Raw genomic sequence first — 19,914 nt, 5'->3', positions numbered from 1 at the left:
GTCTCGAAAAACCAAATAAATAAATAAATAAAATAAAATAAACAAACACATCATCTTTACACTTTTTTTCAGTAAATAGTAAGCATCAACATATAGTTGGGGTATAGGATAACTTACTTTAAAATTGTTTACATTTATTTATTTATTCATTTATGTATTTGTGTGCGTACATGTACATGTCATACCCTGTATCTGGAGGTCAGAGGATAACTTCTGAGAAACAGTTTTCTCTTTCCACTATGTGTGAGTCCCAGGGATTCCTCAGACTTGTGCAGCAAGTCTCTACCCGCTGAGCAACCTTGTTGGCCCAGGATAACTTAGTCTGTGCATGACACTTTATTCAGTCATTTTGCTTACAATTGAATCTCGAGCAATTCAAAATTAACCCCTTTCGCCAGTTTGTGAGCATCATCACTGCTGCACTCTGTCTAAATGAACCTTGATGAACCAGCCACCACCCAGTTTCACCCAGATCCTCTTACCCAGGATTTTGCTTGGGAAGACTTAAGTCCTCAAGGATGGCAGGTGCTCAACTGCAGTCGGTCAGGGTGCGGCTTCTGGGGCTCTTCTGCTTATGTCTTGTACAGGTTTTTCAAAGTTGGCTTAGGCAGAAATCCCCCTCCTGCTCCTGAACACTACTTGTGTCCCACTAAACTTTGTCTCCAACTCACCAGCTAGCCAGGCTTGGATTTTCTGGAAGGTTTTCAGCTGAGGAACGGTACAAAACATCACACCAGGGTTCCAACCACCGCAGGCAGCTGCGCGAGTGCGCAGGAGATCTAAGTTCACCTCCAGCTCTAGCAGGGTCTGAGAGATGGCGACCCCAGTTCTCCAGCTTCTTCCCACTGAGCTTCACAAAGAGGCCCGGCTCTCCCTCCTGCTCACATCTGGGTGGCCTAGTCAATCTTTCTTTTTAAGTCTTTTGCCACTTCATCAAGAATGTAATATATACACGTTACACGTATATATTACAAATATATATGTATGTATTCAATATATATATATATATATATATATATATATATATATATATATATACACATATATATGAAGGCACAAGGCATATTGAATTAAATGGCTTGCACTTTAAACTTGGATAGTTTGGTTTCCACCGAGAGTTAGACCTTAGGGGTTCACCCAACGCATAGGCAATGGATCTGGGATTCAAAGCCTCACAGGCCTTCCAGCCCCACATCCAGGCTCCAAACCACTCCGTTTTGTTGATTTGTTTTGATTGTTTTGACACATGGTCTCACTATGTAGACCTGGCCTCGGGCTAGATCTATAGACCAGGCTGGCCTCTGAGTTGGGGTAATCCTTCTGCCTCTGCCTCATGGGGACTGGAATTGTGGTTTAAACTGCTTTTTGAACTTTGCCAGTCAGAGCTATAATGGCTAACAGCAGTCATCTGAATACCCCTTATTTGGACAGCAGTGAACACTTCTCTTGTGTTTACAGACGTTTGTGTTCCCATTCAGGGCTGGGCTGGTATAGTCTGCCCATTTCCTATTAAGTGATTGACTCAATTCCTAATCAATTTATAGGAGCCTTGAGTACATTAGGGGAAAGTGTCCTTTTTGTATTCCCATCTAAAAATATATTTGCCTGGATTGTCTTCTGACTTACAGTGATTTCCACCACGAAGAAATTATATTTGCATGTAATCATTATTTATCCATTTTTATTTTATGGATTCTGGCCTTACACACTAGGATGAAATTTCCATTTATTGAGTATTCTGCAATGAATTTTTCAAGTGTTTTTATAGGCTTCCTTTTTCTTTTCTCTCTTTTGACATCCAATTCATTTAGAATTTACATCAAAGATAAGAATTCGAGTTTTTCCCCCAGATACATACTCAGTTGCTCCTACACTATATTTTTACTTATTAATATTTTCCATTAACTTATCATGTGTTAAATTCCACTGTCAACATTCAAATGATATTTCTTTTACAACAAAACATACTAAATGTAGTCATTTTATTTCATTCCCTTTCTGCACTACACTTATGAGCCAATACCAGGAATATTTTGAATATTTGGTAAGAGAGCCCTACTCTACAATTCTGATAAAAGCCCATTCTTGTGATTTCCCATGATGACTATTATACCCTAAAAGCTACAGTTACAGGGCCAGCGAGATGGTTCACCCAGTTGAGATACTTACCACTAAGCCTCAGGACCTGGGTTAGATGCTTGACATGATGGAAAGAGACAATGCACTCCTGCAAGTTATTCTCTGACCTCCACGCGGGCAGAGTAGTCCACTCACATGGCAAGTAAATAAAGAAATGCAATAAAAAAAAAGTCAAGCTATAGTTATGAAGAATATGTCAGGATTGGAGATATGACTCAGTCATTAAAAGCACTGGCTGCTCTTATAGAGGACCAGGGTTCCATTCCCAATACCCACATGGTGTGGTTCACCACCATCCACAACTCCAGTTCCGGGGATCCACCTCCTTTAGCACTAGATAGCCACATACAGCACACACATACATGTAGGCAAGGCAAAACACTTGTAGACATAAAATAAATAAGCCCCAAAAAACGCTTTTTAAAGAATCTGTCAAAACATGGGAGGAAATGCTTCCAATGAAATGTTCCAAGTGAAACAGGAAGGAGATGAACTTCACAAAAACCAAGACTATGACTACACTCGGCAAACACGCACTGAGGAGAGTCACATGGCCATACCCCAGAAGGGAGGGTGATTTTGCTGGAATGTGGGATGACTGTTTCCTCCCACCTCCCCCGCCCCTCAAACTTCTCTGTGAAGCAGTGACATCAGCATAATTTTCAAAGTTTTGCTTTTTAATAACGGTGTTTTGCTCGCGTGTGTTTTTCTTCTCTGCCTCAGGAGACTTTATGAAAATGATAGTCAAGAAATAAAAGCTTGTAAACCCACAAATATGGGGGGGAGACCAGAGAAAAAGATCTCATGGTTGGAAAATTCCAGAATGTTTTGGGAAGGAAGGAGCCGGTAGAGGAATGGTAACAGACACCACAGAACTGTGAAGGGAAAGACCAAAAAGCCCAGGCAAAGTGGTGATTAAAGTGAAGTATGTCACTTGTGGACAGGACAGGAGACTCCTCTTCTGAGAGACAAGGCTGACTCACTGTGTGTGCCCTCCGGCCGAGACACCTAAAAGTGCCCCAGCCTCTTTTCCCCCAACTGCACAAGGGCCACTCTGTTTAACATCGCTAGCTTCTACTCTGGAGTGGCCAGAAAGTTGATTGCTGTTTGGCAAGGTATGTGAACGGTTGGAATAAAAGCTACAACAGGCTGGAGGAGTTCATCCACACTCAAGAAACCCTTTAAAGCATCCAGGAACCAGCTACGTAGCTGCAGGTGCAGCCTCAGGTAGGTGTGGGCCAAATGTTCCTGTCCCTATCCCCCAAACCACAGAGAGGGCAATGGAGGTAGTGCCATCCAATATTACAAGAGAAGAAAGAGGAGGGGGAGGGGAAGGAGGGGGAGGGGGAGGGAGAGGGGAAGAGGAAGGAGGGGGAGGGGGAGAGGGAGAGGGAGAGGGAGAGGGAGGAGAAGGAGGAGAAGGAGGAGAAGGAGGAGAGGGAGGAGAAGAAGGAGGAGAAGGAGGAGAAGAAGGAGGAGAAGGAGGAGGAGAAGGAGAAGAAGGAGGAGAAGGAGGAGAAGGAGGAGAGGGAGAGGGAGGAGAAGGAGGAGGAGAAGGAGGAGAAGGAGAAGAAGGAGGAGAAGGAGGAGAAGGAGAAGAAGGAGGAGAAGGAGGAGAAGGAGGAGAAGGAGGAGAAGGAGAAGGAGAAGAAGTTGTTATTAACTGGAGCAGGAGCAAAGCTGGCCCACTGTGTAGACTGGATCAGGAGGAGGCTCCCAGACCAGGCAGCTACTTCCTCTAAAAGCTGCTGGTGTGGCCTCCTTGGTCCCCACTCTCTAACTTCATTTTCCATAGTTCTGAAGCCCTACCTAACATGCCCTCCCTACACCCAGCACCCCTCCTACTCCATCTTGCTCCTACACGCCCAGCTGCTGTAGAAAAGAAGCACAGAGTCCTTCACTCCTGCTTGAGTGAATTAAAGGGCTTCTCCAGAGGCAGAGCTGCGGTTCATTCCAGGCTCACCCGATCCAATGGATGGTTTTCTCCGACTGACCTTTAGGCTTCTTTCTGGTTTTTGAGACTGAGTTTCGTGTAGTCCAGGCTTGTCTCAGATTCATAATGTGCTGAAGGTGACCTATAATTTCTGATCCTCCTGCCTCTACTTCTCCAGTCCTGAGACTCCAGGTGTGCACCACCATACCTAACTTATGCGGTGGCAGGGATTGAACCTAGGACTCTGTGTGTGCTCCAGCCCAGCTGCATTCCCAGGCTTCAACCTCGTGTATTTTGTTCTAGGGATGGAAAGAAAGTGACTGACCACTAGTTCGCAATGTTCTTATTGTTTGTGATACTAGGATGTGAGCCAGGGCAGGCAATGCCCTACTATTGAGCTTCATCCCCAGCCCTCGTTTTATTTTTATATTATTTTATTTGTTGATTGGGTTTTTGTTTTTATAAATTGGGGGTGGGGGAAGAAGAGTGTATATGTGCCTGGGTGTAAATGTGGAGGTAAGAAGACAATTTTGGGGAATTGGTTCTCTCCTTTCACCATGTAGGGCCTGGGGATCAAATTCAGGTCATCAGGCTTGGCAGCAAGCACTTTACCCACTGAATCACTCACTTGCCCTTATTTATTGGTTTTAGAGACAGGGTCTCACTATATAATCCAAACCGGTCTGGGACTCACTACGTAGTTTAGAATAGCTAAAAACATGTGATCTTCCTGCCTCAGCCTCCCAAGTACAAGTGTTATCTTTGTCTCCATGTGTTTCCCAAACCCCACATTTCAGCCCATCAGCAGAGGTCCTACGACCTCTCTCCAATCCGCTGCCTATCACTCCAGCTGCCTCCATCAGCCCAAGCCACCAATCTCTCCCTAGACTACTAAAGTCCCCTCCTAAGTGGTCTCCCTGATTCCACATCCTGTCCTCCCCCTCTTTGGGTAACTGTCACTGCACCTTCCCAAGAGACTCTTTAAGGACATCTCTATTAAAAGCCAGTGCCTTCCCGTGCAGTGTAAAAACCAAAGTCCACACTGCCGTATAGAAGACTCTGATTTTAATTCCTGCATCTTCCCCCCTCCTCACACTCCCCATCCTTTCTCTTATTCACCAACCTGTCCACATTCCTGACACCAGGACCTTTGCACGTACTCTTTCCTTTTCCCAGAAGACTCTTGGCCTCCCCCCACCCCAGTTCCCTCTCTTCTCCTTCTCCAAAATGTTTGCTCATTCCCTTTGCAGCAAAAGCTTCCCCAGACACCCCATTTAATAATTTATACTTCCCTCATACCCAGAATTCATATTTGCCTTCCCAGCTTTGTTCTCTCTACTTAGCATTTATCAGCATCTTTCGTGCTATTATGTTTTATATTTCTGTTTAGATTCCCAAGTGTCCCTCCCAGTGGAACATAGTTGCTATGAGGACATTGGTGTCTGGGCTCTGTTTACTGCCATAGCCCAGCATCTTGAACAGGGCCTGGCACATAGTAGGCATTCAACAAATATTTGTTAAGTCGGTGAATGAATGGACCCTTGCCCTAGATCTTTTCCTGATTACCTTGTGCCCAAGAAGTCAGTGATCAATAATGGTTGCTAGGCACCTGCCAAAGGTCAGAGTTGCCGATAAAAATATGTTCCTCTGTGCTCTCCCACGGTGGGTGCAGGGACCTGGGAAGGGCGGAGGGTGCGATAGATATCTCTGACAGGGAAGGAAGATGGGATTCAGTACTAGAAATAAGAGGAAGGATGTCTCCGCCCGTCTGCTTTGAGGCTGAGCCCTGCCTGGCAGGCTGCCTGCTCCCAGAAACAGGAAGTATCCAGAGGGGAAGTGACTGCAGACATAGAGAGGGATGAAATGCCCTGTGCCTGAGACAGAACACTTGAAGCTAGTCACTCTGGAGCCTTCCAAGAGTCCATTCCTAGGGGCTGAGTAAAATCCGCTCCACTGTGCCTCCATGACTCATTTTGGATGGCAAGCAATCTGCAGCTTCAAGTCAGGGCGAGCAGGTGCTTCCTCCTCTGGGGTCCCCAGCTGGGGTGACTGGATGCTGAACAAGGGAGGTGGGTGGTACCATTGGCCTGCTTCTGTGCCAGCATCTCCCAGAGTGGAAAGTGTGCCCCTCAAGAGGCCAGTAGGAATTGGTGCTGCATGGACCATAGCTTCTTGAAACAGCTACGCAAGAAAGTATTCCTGAGATTAAGATCTAAGGACCAATCTTATCTTCCTTGACTTGAGGCCAGAGATAAACCTACAAAGCCATTACCTCTTTGAAAATCTACTTTCTATTTGTTCAGCTATGTGTTTTGAGACAGGATAAAAAACACCCTGATAAAAACAACTTGAGAGAGAAAGGGTTTGCTTTAGCTCACAGTTCCAGGCTACCATCCATCATAGCAGGAATTTGAGGAAACTGGCCCACAGATCTGTAGTCAGAAGAGTAGTAAATGCAAGCAAGCCTATATTCAGCTTGCTTCCTCCTCTTATATAGTTCAGGATACCCTGTCTAGGGAATGGTTCTACCCACAGTGGATCTTCTCTCCTTGATTAATATTATCCAGGGGCTAGAGAGAGCTTAGCCATTAAGGGCACTTGATGCTCTTAAAGAGGACCCAGCCTTGTTTCCTAGCACCCATACAGTGGCTCTCTGCTCCATTTCCAGGGGATCTGTTGTAGCGCTGCCTTGCTGGGCTCTGAAGCTCAAGCTCTGATTGTTGACCAAAGGGCAGTAAGGTCATAAAACACATACCAGAAAACCTGTGGTAAAAAGTAAGTTGGTCGTTTAAGGACAGCACTGAAAACACAGTGCTCAAGTGGAAACAAGCAGAGACATCAATTCATTTCCAGAAGAGCAGAAAACCACCCCGTGTAACCACACTGATCTACCTACATACAAGCCCTGGGCTTTATGTCAATGATGAAGCACAGAGGGCAGCTCAAAGCTGAGGATGTTATTATGAGCGTTTAAACCATGCTAATAAAAGCTGCAGTTGTTTTTAATCCCTTCCTGAAAACCAAAGCCAGCCATCTTTAAGCCTGCCCTTTGATAAGAGTTTAAAGATAGCAGGAGGTGTCATTCCCACACGTGGCTTCTAACTTGCTTATTTACAGAGCAGAGCTCATAGGTTAAGAATTTCCAAGGCTTGGGGCTGGAGAGATGGTTCAGCGGTTGAGAGCACTGGCTGCTCTTCCAGAGTGCCTGGATTCAATTCCCAGCACCCACATGGCAACTCACAACTGTCTATAATTCCAGTTCCAGGGGATCTGACACCCTCACACAAACATACATGCAGGCAAAACACCAAAGCACATAAATAAATAAACAAATAGATAGATAGATAGATCATTAATTTAAAAAGGATTCTCAGCCTGGTTTGAGGCTTTTTTGATTTTTTTTTTTCCCCTAAGCATTTGGCCTTGAATATCTTGGCAGTGGTCATTGTATTTATCTCTACGTACCCTGTGTGCTTTCTATTAGGGAATTAGGGGTTCCTCTGCAATGGAAGTAGCCCAGAGTGGGCATAACCATAGAGACCCCTAGAGCCAAAGCAGGCATTCATCCTTCTGACTTGCTGAGCAAGGCTGCCCTAACCAGGTTAGGGCTTCATAGTCAACACAAACTGATCCACTTCCCAGTCACAGAAGCCAGCTTAGTTAGTAGAGTGTTATCTAGCGTGCATGCTGCCTTGGGTTCAATCCCCACCACTGCATAAACTGAATGTGAGGCTGCACACCTGTAATCCCAGCATTTGGGAAGCAGAGGCAGGCGGATGAGGAGTTCAAGGTCAGCCTCAGTTACAGAGTGAGTTTGGAGGCCAGACCCTATCTCAGGGGAGGAATGTGGGCACTTGTGAGACATCCAGAAACGTGGGGGAAGGAGTGACAGCTCTTGGACATCTTGAGCTCCCTAAACTCCTCTAGTTTCTCCCCATGTCTCCCACAATTCACATCTTATCTAGAGATGCAAGCAAAGCAGCCATTCTCCCTTGGAGAGTCAACAATGCTCCCCATTTTCCTGGGATCCTAGGAGGTGTATCTCAAGTTTGGACACTGTAGGAAAACCCAGGCAATTGGTTCCTCTATGCCCAGAAAAGTTGAGCACAGTCAATTCTGACTGGATTGCTGAGTACCCCATCTTCACTGTTTCACTGTGGTCAGATTAGAAATTTCTAGAATGTATAGCTTCAGAGATTTCTATTGACTGGCCCTACTTAAGTCTCATGCCCACCCCAGAGGCAACTACCCTGACAGGGGATGGAAGCCGGGAGGCAGATAAGACCCCATTTGTTAAGCCTGGCAGTGGTGGTGCGCACCTTTAATCCCAACACTTGGGAGGCAGAGGTAGGCAGATTTTTGAGTTTGAGGCCAGCCTGGTCTACAGAGTGAGTTCCAGGACAGCCAGGGCTACACAGAGAAACCCTGTCTCAGAGAGAGAGAGAGAGAGAGAGAGAGAGAGAGAGAGAGAGAGAGAGAGAGAGACCCTATTTGTTCAGAAAACAGCTAGCTGAGAACAGCAAGTAACTCCCAGTCTGCAAAGCCATCCCAAACACCAGAGTAGCCTCAACCTTTCCCAAGTTTCTCCAGTTTATTCAAATGAAGACATTCCCAGGCCCTTCTCTGTGGGGCCAGAGGGACGGTCACTTTTACTCCCACCTGAGGGCCAGTATCCTCAGAGGATTCATATGGAAATTCACGGAGGAGATCCACTCATAGAGGAGCCATGGCTGGTGCCCAGGCTGGCAGAGACAAAAGCCACAGAGCTCAGTCCACTGCTGTGGGAGCTGCCATCGAGAGGACTGAGATCCAGCCAACCAGGATCAGGACATGTGAAACAACACATCAGCAACCTCTTCACATCCGTGGCTCTAGGACTCAGAAGCTCAGGGCACATTTGCTCTTACAGGGCACATTTCCAGGACAACGTCAGGCACTCAAAATCACCTGTAATCCAGCTCCAGGGGATCCAACATCTGTGGTCTCTGAGGGCAACTGCACTCACAAGCCCGTGCCACCATGCCACTTTAAAAGATGCATTTAGCTTTAGTTTCTATGCATGGATGATTATCCATATGCCACCTGCATGCCTGGTGCTTTCCAAAGTCTGAAGAGAATGTTAGGGACCCTGGAAATGAAGTTACAGATGGTTGTGAGTCACCGTGTGGGTGCTGGGAACAGAACCTGGATCCTCTCTGCAAGAACGCCCAGTGCTCTTAACCACTGAGGCATCTCTTAAGAAAATAAAGGATTGAGGACCTGGGGATGTAGCTCAACGGTGCACGAGCTCGTGTGCATGAGGTCTGATCCCCAGTTCCTACCAAAGATTTAAACGAGATCTAGCAAATAAAGAAGTGGGGACAGAGGACAAAGCTCCCCTGTGAAGGAATTCTGAGCAATCTCCATAAATGTGCTTCCCTCAGCTCAGAACCTGCACAGCTCCACTGTGGCTGCTGTGTGATGTCGTCCACTCAGAGGACACAACCCAGAAAAAGACTGGTCTTCCGGTGGAGAAACCTGACGAACACCGTCGCAACCAGGTCATATCAAAAGAGACAGATGAACAAGATGGCTCAGCAGGTAAAGGTGTTTGCCACCAAGTCTGGTGACCTGAGTGAGTCCCGTCCCCAGAGTCCACATGGCAGAAAGAAAGAACTCCCACAAGATATCTCCCCTTCTCTTCCTGTCTCTTCCTTTCCCTGTCACACACACTCACACATACTACACACAAACTCACACACACTACATACATACACACACACCACACTCACACACACACTCACACATACTACACACACTACACACACACTCACACATACTACACACACTACACACACACTCACACACACTACATACATACTCACACACACACTCACATACACACATCACACATACATATACACTCACACACATTCACACACTCCACACTTACACACTCCACACACACACACACACACACACACACACACACACACTCCCATTTGTCCCATGGCTCCAGGTTTTTGTTGAAGCCCTGCAGGAAGGCAAAAGAAAAGGGGGTCGGCTCTGTCATGTTCCAATGCTATCTCTGTGTATTCTTGGGACAGTCACTTGAGCGTCATTGACCCTCAGTGTCTCCATCTGTGAGAACACTCAAATGCAGAGCCATATCTCAGGCCTCAGTAATAGTGAGTGCTAGAGAACCTCGTGTGGCATTTGAGAGAGCTGTGGTGAAGGACAGAATAGCCCAGCAGAAGGAGTCTACGGTCAATTCTCTTCCAGGGGGCAACCCCCTTTCTCCCTCCCCCACCATGTCCCTAGCCCTTCATTTAGCAGAGGTTGCTCTGCTAAAAGCAGCAAATTCTAGGGCCTTTCAGATCTTCTTGGTCAACTTGACTTTGTCAGCTTTTTGCAGCCCAGAGGGCACATTCTCTAGAATGTTCGAAGCAGCGCCTCTAACCACAAACCCCAAGAGTCTCAGCACTCAGACACTCAGGATGTCTAAGGGTCCTCTCGTCTTCAGAGGCCCAGCCCAGCACACATAGCATGGGAATTGCATGCATCAAAGGCAGGAAGTCCCTGACAAGTCTGTCCCATAAGCCACCAGACACTGGTTACCTTCATGTGGCTGAACAAGAGGTCGAGTTCTCAGGGTGGGGCGAGGTGGTCTGGGGCCTTCGCAGCCAGGGTGGAGCCCAAGCCTGAGGAACTAGACCTGAGAATCTAGGCCTGAGCTCCCCACCCCAGGAAGCCTGGCTCCTGTCTGCTCAAAGAGAGGCTGGTAGCTTGGGTCTCGGCTCCCTCGTGGGATAAGTAGTATTTGAATTCTTGTTTCCTTTCCTATTTTTTTTTTCCTTTTTTTTTTCCTATACATTCCCCAAGGAAATACTAAGTGTGTACTGCAAATCCTAAGGATAAGATCCTAGAGAAACACTGAGAGGAGTCGGTGGTCTTCCACGAAGATAGTCCTGGCTCACTCAGTGCCCCAGGGAGCCAACTCAATGTCCTGGAAAAGACGGGGAGGGTAAAGGGGGCGGGGTATAAGGGAGGGGGCGCACTAAAGGGCTAGCCTGGCAGGTCACAGAAGTCTGGCGTAGAGCTGTCTCTGCAGCCACTGGCCCCAAAGAAGAGAAAAGGTGAAGATGTCTGGAGGCCAAAGAAGGATTTGGGGGAAGAGGAGGGAGAGATGGTACACCATGGACCATGGTAGCCTTCTAAAGGCAGCTGGGTATTAAAAACACTTAAAAGTCACACAAATCGTGCTTAAAGGGCAAGCAGAGTCGAAAGTGAAAGTAAAGAGACTGTAAGAAAGAGCGGGTGGAGGGGCAGAGGGGCAGAGGAGCGGAGGGGCAGAGAGGGCAGAGAGGGCAGAGAGGGCAAAGGGGCAGAGGGCAGGGCCAGAGGGGGCAGAGGGTGGAGGGCTATGGGAGCGGAGGGAGATGGCATGCCAGCTCCTGTTTGCAAGGCCTGGTTAGGGCCTTCTAGAAGACGTAGTTATGATGCTGACTTGCAAGCTTACCACCTCTCACGGTGAAGGAAGCCCACGGCCCACTCTAGCTAATCCTTGTAAATCAGGACAGCCAGATACACCCCACAAAGGGTTTTCTTGTTGTCCTTATCGCTGCTTTGTTTTTCTATTTCTAATTTTATTATATTTATATTTTATGTGTATGGGTGCTTTGCTGGTAGGTCTATCTGTGCACCTTATGTATGCAGTTCCCTCAGAGGCCAGAAGAGGCTGTTAGAACTGGATTTACTCACAATTGTGAGCATCCATATTGGAACTGGGAACTGAACCAGGTCCTCAGGAAGAACAGCTACTTCCCATAATCACTGAGCCATCTCTCTGGCCACAACATGCAAGTTTGTTTGTTTGGTTGGTTGGTTGGTTGGTTGTTTGGTTGGTTGGTTTTGGTGTGGTTATTTGAGACAGGGTGTAGCCCTGGCTGTCCTGGAACTCACTCTGTAGACCAGGCTGGCCTCGAACTCACAGAGATCCATGTATCTGTCTCTGCCTTCCCAGTGCTGGGACTAAAGGTTCAATTCCCAGTATCCATATGGCAGCTCATAACCATCTATAGCTGCACTTCCAGGAGACCTGATTCCCTCTCTGGCTTCTGTGGGTACCAGGCACTCACATGGTACACAACAGATATACAAGCAGACAAAAACACCCATAAACATAAAATAACAGGTGTTGGAGAGATGACTCAGCAGTTATGAGCACTGGCTAATCTTCCAAAGGACCCAGGCTCAATTTCCAGTATCCACATGGCGACTCATAACACTCAGTAACTCCATTTCCAGAGGCTCCAACACTGTCACACAGACATATAAGCAGGCTAAACACCGATGCACATAAAACAAATACATCATTTTTAAAAAGAAATAATGGGCTGGAGAGATGTCTCAGCGGTTAAGAGCACTGACTGCTCTTCCAGAGGTCATGAGTTCAAATCCCAGCAACCACATGGTGGCTCACAACCATCCATAATGAGATCTGATGCCCTCATATGGGTGTCTGAAGACAGCTACAGTGTACTTACACAAAATAAATAAATAAATTCTAAAAAAAAAAAAAAAGCACTGACTGCTCTTCCAGAGGTCCTGAGTTCAATTCCCAGCAACCACAGGGTGGCTCACAACCATCTGTAATGGGATCTGATGCCCTCTTCTGGTGTGTATGAAGACAGCTACAATATACTCATGTAAATAAAATAAATAAATCTTTAAGAAAGAGAGAATAATGTTTTAAGATATAAATCTGAGGACTGGAAAGATGGTTAGAGCCCTGGCTGCTCTCTCAGAGAACCCAGGTTCAATTCCCAGCACCAACATGGCAGCTCACAACTGTCTGTAACTCCAGTTCTAGATGTCCGACACCCTCACACATACATGTGTGCAGGCAAAACACCAATGCACATGAAATAAAAATAAAATAATTTAAAAGAAAGAAAGAAAGAAAAGGCAAGCTAAACAGGATGGTGATGGTACATACCTTTAATCCCTGCCCTTGAGAAACAGAGGCAGTTGAGTCCCAGGCTAACCTGGTTTACAGAATGAATTCCAGGACAACCAGGGCTGCATAGTGAGGGGTTGGGGGTAGGGGTGAGAAAGAAAGAAGAAGAAAGGAAGCTAAGTCGATCTGTGATGACATGAGGTATTGAAAAGGGAATGGTTCTGACTGGTGAAGCAAAACTGGCTTAAATGAAAGTGAGTTATCTGTCTCTCTGTCGTCAGTCCTTAGTTACTGGCAGTGCAGTCTCTTTCTACTTCGTTGTTCATCTATCCCAGAGGTGCTCACATGGGTCAGCCCTGTAGGGTCACATTTCAGACAGAAGGAAGATGAGAACAAGGTGATGTGTTAGGGAACACGTTATCTTTAAGCACTGGGCCAGGAGGTGAACACATCCTTTCCCCTTGAATTTTACAAGCTAGAGTACAATGGTGACAGCCACCACTAGAGGCAATTGGATTGATTGTAAGTGAGCCAGAGAAGGTGACCAGGTGACTTTTCAGGCAGTGGGTCACTCTGAACTGTGTGCTATAACACACCCAATACTGACGTCCCCGCCTTATAAAACTGACCGGTTGACCTAGAGGTTGGAAAAGAGCGGGACTATGGCCAGCTTCCATGGTACACATCTGTGACTGTTTAAATGGATCACTTACACATGACTTCTCTGCCAATCAAAACCATCTCTCCCGGCCATTCTTCTGCCCCTGAGGCATAGAGGATATTGTCTTTCTAAGGCTTTGAGAAAGTCTGGCATAGTGGCACAAGTCTTTTTTTTTTTTTAAGATTTATTTATTTTTATGTATATGAGTACACTGTCGCTGTCTTCAGACACACCAGAAGAGGGCATCAGATCCCATTACGGATGGTTGTGAGCCACCATGTGGTTGCTGGGAATTGAACTCAGGACCTCTGGAAGAGCAGCCAGTGCTCTTAACCACTGAGCACTTAATCCTAGCACTTGAGAGGCAGAGGCAAGTGAATGTCTGTGAAGTTCAAGGCCAGCCTAGTCTACATGGTGAGTTCCAGGATAACTGGAGCTGTAGAGTGAGATCCTGTCTTGGGAAAAAAAAAATGAAACAACAACAACAAAAACACTTCGAGACATGCCCTGTGACAAAAGCATCAGAATCTTTCCTTATCACGGTTGCTGCAGGGATGTTTGAGGCTCTTGCTATTTTTTTCATGTGTACATATGTGTAGTACGCATGTATGAGTGTTATCCTATGTCAGAGGAGTGTACAGGTATATGTGTTTGTGTGTGTACACATGTGTGGAGACTCGAAGTTGATATCCGCTGCCTTCCACCATGACTCTCCAACCTTTTTGTTTGTTTTATTCTATATTTTTTTAACTATTTCATGTATTTACTGTGTGTGTGTGTGTTAGGGACAGGGCTGGCAGGGGCCACAGTATGCATGATGAGTCAGAGGACAACTTTTGGGAGTTAGTTCCTGCTTTCAACCATGTTGACTGCATGACCTGGGACTGAATTTAGATCTGGCTGGCTCTCCACCTTAGTTTTGGAGGGAGGGTCTGTTACTGACTGAATCCGGAGCTCACTGGTCTGTGTGGGTGCAGGCTGGCCCATCACATACATGTTCTCCATATCCTAACCCCCAGGACCTGTGCCTACATTATATTGTGTGACAAAGAAAAGTCAAGGTTGTTAGTAGAATTAGGCTTACTGCTGCAATTACCTTAAAATAAAGAGATTAGCCTGGGTTGTTTAGACCCATAAGTATCCTTAAACACAGACAGAGCAGTAAGTCCAGTATCCAAACAGAGCTACAAGAGAGATTCACAAAATTATGGCTGGCTTGGAGAGGAAGGGGCTATGAGCCAAGAAACACATATAGCTTCTAAGAACTGGAGAAGAAAACTCCTTCTCCCCAGAGCCCCAGGAAGGGACACAGCCCTGTGAATTCTTTGATTAGCTTAGCAAGTCCCACTTCAAACTGGTTGCCTCGACTATAAGACAGAAGATAATGTGTGTGTCTGTGTGTGTGTCTGTGTGTGTGTGTGTGCATGTGTGTGTGTGTGTTTTCTAGAACCCACAATATAGACCAGTACTTGCTGAAATTCTTCTGCCTCTGCCTCTAGAATGCTGGATTTACAAGCACACACCATCATGCCTGTTCTTAAAGTGTTGTTTGAAGCTACTAAGTTTGTGGCAATTTGTGACAGCAAACCATAGAATATTAATATACCCCACAGTGCTATTCTGAACCAAGGTGTAAGGAAATACTAGGTATGGCTGAGAAGAAACAAAAGAATTCCTCCAACTCCCATCAAGTAACCAAACAGCAAACCAGCCAGGCACAGAGGCTAAAGAATGAGTTCAAGGCCAACCTGGTCTATAGAGTGAGTTCTACAGAGACATCCTGTCTCAAATTAATTAACCCCAGAGCACCCCATTGGAGCACCACCTATTTCCAGGGAAGGCCCTAACAGGTGAGCTCTAAAAAACATTGTGCTAAGAGAACTGAAACCAGACACAAACACAAGGACCATGTTTCTTGTGTGTGTTTAAAATATCTAGCTAGCTGTGTGGTGTATGCCTTTAGGTTCAGGCAGTGAGTGCTGGGTGTTGAACCTGGAGCCTCATGCAGACTAAGCAGGAACTCCACTAACTAAGCCACACCTACTGCCACATAGTTGGTGTGAACAAAGAAACTTGTGTAAGAGCAGATGAGGATGGAACGGGGAGGAAATGTGGTCCAGGGAGAGGCATGTAGTCTACTATCTGAACTTGGCATTGATACAAGGGGGAAAGAAGTGGGAGGTCCATAGATGGTTCCATCCAAGGCAGCAGAATGCTGCTTCGTATTAAGAAGCCCACTGTGACTGTGCAGAGGATGTGGCATAGCATCAAGGATGAAGGCTAGAGCACACAGCTTGTGTGTAGATGTGATGGTTTGCATATGCTCAGCCCAGGGAGTGGCATTCTTTGAAGGAGTGGCCCTGTTGGAGTAGGTGTGGCCTTGTTGGAGTAGGTGTGTTACTGTAGGTGTAGACTTTAAGACCCTTATCCTAGGGTTTCCCTGTGTAGTCCTTGAACTCAGAAATCCACCTGCCTCTGCCTCCCAAGTGCTTGGTGGCTTGAATGCATAACCCCAGATTACACGTGGTGGGAAGTGGAGGCTTCACATGTAGCTTGTGCAGTGCCACAGCCAAAATGATGAGACAGAAACAGAGAGACTTCGCCTCAGAAACAAGGAGGAAAGAAGAAACCAATTCCCAAAAAGTCCTCAGAATTCTGCACGTGTGGTGAGTCTCCAAAATCACATACAGTATAACATTATACACATATATACATATTACATTAATTTTAAAAGTGCTTTTTAAAAGTTGAAAGGAACAGACAGTGGTTGTGTAGTCTTTTAGTCCTGGCATTTGGGAGGCAGAGGCAGGTGAATTTCTGAGTGTGAGGACTACACAGAGTTTAGGCCAGCCTGGTCTACAGAGTGAGTTCCAGGACAGCCAGGGCTACACAGAGAAACCCTGTCTCAAAAAAGACAAAAAAGAAAAAAGAAACAAGAAAAAGAAAAAAAGTTGAAAGAACTCAGCAGGTTTCTATACATCTGTGCTCACAGCAGGTATATATTCACAGCAGTGTTTTCCCCAATAGCCAAAGGCAGAATCGACCCAAGTGTCTTTCAACAGATCAATGAATAAACAAAGTGGGATCTAAACATGCATTGGAATATTATTTAACCTTTAAAAGGAATGATTTTTATTTAGTTATGTATCTGTATATATGCAGATATGTGTGTGAGGTTGTTGTGCACATCTGTTGTACGCACAATTATGTGTACAGATGTGCAGGCCCATGTGTGTGGAGGCCAGAGGAGGATGTCAACTGTCCTCCACAGGCCACTCTCCAACTTTATTCCTGAACTTGGAGCTAGACTGGCAGCCAGAAATTCTCAGAAATACTCCTGTCTTCACCCCTCCCAGCACTCGGACTCCAGGTATGCACACAACTACACCTAGCTTTTTACATGGCTGCTGGGAACTTGAACTCAGGTTCTCATGCTTATACAACAAGCACTCTCCCCACGGAGTAATCTCCCTAGCTAAGGAGTGAGCATTTGACACATACCACCACAAAATGAACTCAGTGAGCATTATGCTAAGTGAACTGAGCCAGTTTGGAAAGGATGTATCTTGTGTGACTCTGTTCAAATGAGGAACTGGAAAGTTCATAGGGACATAGAATCTAACAGAAACTGGGAAGAGGGTAATAAGGCATTAGTCATAGTTTAATAAGTACAGAGCTGTATCTGGGATGATGAAAAGGCTCTAGAGATGGGTGGTAGTGATGGCTAAAATAAGGTGGGGGTACGTTCAGAGGGTGAAATGCTTGCCACAAAAACTTGAGGACCTGAGTTTGGATTCCCCAGAACCACGTAAAACTAGGCTCTAATCCCAGAGCTCCTACACTGAGACGGGAGGTAGAAACAGGAGAACCCCTAGAAGCTGATGGACCAGCCAGCCTGATGTGCACAGCAACAAATAACAAAAGGTCCTGTCTCAAACAGGGTAGAACGCAAGAATCAATGCCTAGAGTTGTCCTCTGACCTCCGTATGGGCACACACTCACAGACAAACACACAGAGATACACAACTGAGACTTTACAAGGCTAAAATACTAAATACTATGGATGTGTTAGCGTAACAAAAGAGAAGAGAATTGGTATTGGACATACTAGAGAATAGATATTGTGATAGCTAATCCCCACTATCTTTGGATGTCTTGAGGGTATTTCCAGAATATAACTGAGGAGGGAGCACTCACCCAGAATATGGTATGAATATGCTTTGAATAAGAATGGCCCCCACAGGCTCATTTTGAGAAGGATTAAAAGGTGTGGTCTTGTTGGAGTAGATGTTGCCTTGTTGGAGGAAGTGTGTCACTGGGGGGGTACGGGGAGCTTTAAGGTTTCAAAAGCACAAGCAAGGATCGGTATCTTTTTCTCATCCTTCTCCCTGCAGCTCCAGCTACATACCTCTCAGCTACTTCTCCAGTACCATGCCTGACTCTGTGCCACCATGCTCCCCACCATAATGACAAAACAATTGGCAACACAGTGGGCTGCAGTCAAAAGGAGAAAACAAATGAAACCTAGCATTCCTCAATCTGCCTCCTGACCACGGATCCAGTGTGATCACTGACCCCACATCCCTGCACAGGACTTCCCTGCCAGGATGGACTGCCCCCAAACCACGAGCAAAGGTCTCAAAATAGACCATTCCTTCCTAAAACTACTTTGTTGAGTCTGTCATAGCAATGAAAATTAACTAGTACAGATCAACTCTGCATCCAGGGAAAATGGTCATTATACAGCAACACTTAGGAAACCAATCTCTTTCCCAAAATTTGTCAGAGAAAGGCAACCTTAAAGATGGTGGGGAGCTCAGAGATGACTCCAAGGTTAAAGCATGTCCTGCTTTTACAGGGACTGGAGAGATGGTTTAGTAGCTAAGGAAGATTTGCCACTCTTCCTGAGGACCCAGGTTCTGTTCCCTGCACCCACATGGTGACTCACAACCATCTGTGACACTGGTTCCAGGAGATCTGATACTTTTTTTGTAGTACAAGGCACACATGGTGCATAGACATGCCTGCAGGCAAGACACTCATATACATAAAATAAAAGTACATTAAAGAAAAAAGTGTGTGTATTGCTTTTACAGAGGACTAGAGCTGGGTTCCCAACACCCCTGTCTGGCCACAACTTCCAGCTCCATGGAATCCTATGCTCTCTTCTGGCTTCTCTGGCCACACACTCACATGCACAAACCCACACAAAGACATATACACAGAAAAAAAAAATTAAAAAGCTGGATGTGGTGTCTGTTGTGTTTTATAAAAAAGAAAAAGAAGAGCCAGGGTATGGTGTGGGGTGGCAGAAGGGGTACCTCTGAGGGCCCATGCTGGGGCATCCCTTCACCCTGAGGGACCAGCCACACAACGATTATAGTATAGAATAGAGTTTATTTAGGGCATGGGGAGAAGAGTTGGGAAGGGAATAGACACACACACACACACACACACACACAGAGAGAGAGAGAGAGAGAGAGAGAGAGAGAGAGAGAGAGAGAGAGAGAGACTGTAGAGGACTAGAGACTGGCCATAAGCATGTGGAGAGAGATGGGGGAAGGGAATGGGAAGAGAGGGGGAAGAGGAAAAAAGGAGAAGAGAGGAAGAGAGTGAGGAGGGGGCAAGCAGCCCCTTTTATAGTGAGTCAGGCATATCTGGATATTGCCAGGTAACTGTGGGGCGGAGCCTAGAAGGAATGCCAACCATGTCTATTCTTGGTTATCAACCTGATATCTAGAATTAACTAAAATTCAGTAACTGAGAGCACATCGAGGAGGCATTTTTGCTTAACTTGAAGTAGGTGGATCCACTGCTAATCCAGCTCTTGAGCATGGACGCCACACCTTAAATCTGGCCATACCCTTTGCTGAAAGCCTTTATAAGGATTCAGAAAAGGGAAGCTTTTGCTCACTGCCCACTTGCCCTCATTTTGATATCATATCCGTCCTTCACTGGTATCAGAGTCTACTTCTTCAGGATCCCAGCACATACTGAAGATCAGCTGAGATATGTAACCTCATGGGCTGGCTGAGAAACTACTGAATTCTTGGACTTTCTGTTCACGGCCAGTTATTGTTGGATTAGCTGGACCATAACCTGTAAGTCATTCTAATAAACCCACTTTCTAAGTAGAAAGCTTCATTCTCTGAGTTTTGTTACTCTAGAGAGCTCTGACTAACACACTAAGTGTATGGCACACACCTTTCATCCCAGCACTCAGGAGGCAGAAGCAAGTAGCTC

The 19,914-nt window shown here is 46.0% G+C and overlaps 1 long non-coding RNA gene across 1 annotated transcript; it reads left to right on the top strand.

Moving 5' to 3' along the window:
• The first annotated feature begins 2,791 nt into the window (after positions 1–2,791).
• On the top strand, positions 2,792–18,739 carry LOC117711688 (uncharacterized). The gene is made up of 3 exons (XR_004607142.2): positions 2,792–3,366; positions 9,496–9,652; positions 18,066–18,739. It is a non-coding gene; the product is annotated as an uncharacterized LOC117711688 (long non-coding RNA).
• The last annotated feature ends 1,175 nt before the right edge of the window (positions 18,740–19,914 follow it).

The sequence above is a fragment of the Arvicanthis niloticus genome, chromosome 6 (genome assembly GCF_011762505.2).
Source record: "Arvicanthis niloticus isolate mArvNil1 chromosome 6, mArvNil1.pat.X, whole genome shotgun sequence".
NCBI lineage: Eukaryota > Metazoa > Chordata > Mammalia > Rodentia > Muridae > Arvicanthis > Arvicanthis niloticus.
Note: the sequence above shows the minus strand (reverse complement) of the source record. Positions and strands in the feature narration are given on the sequence as shown.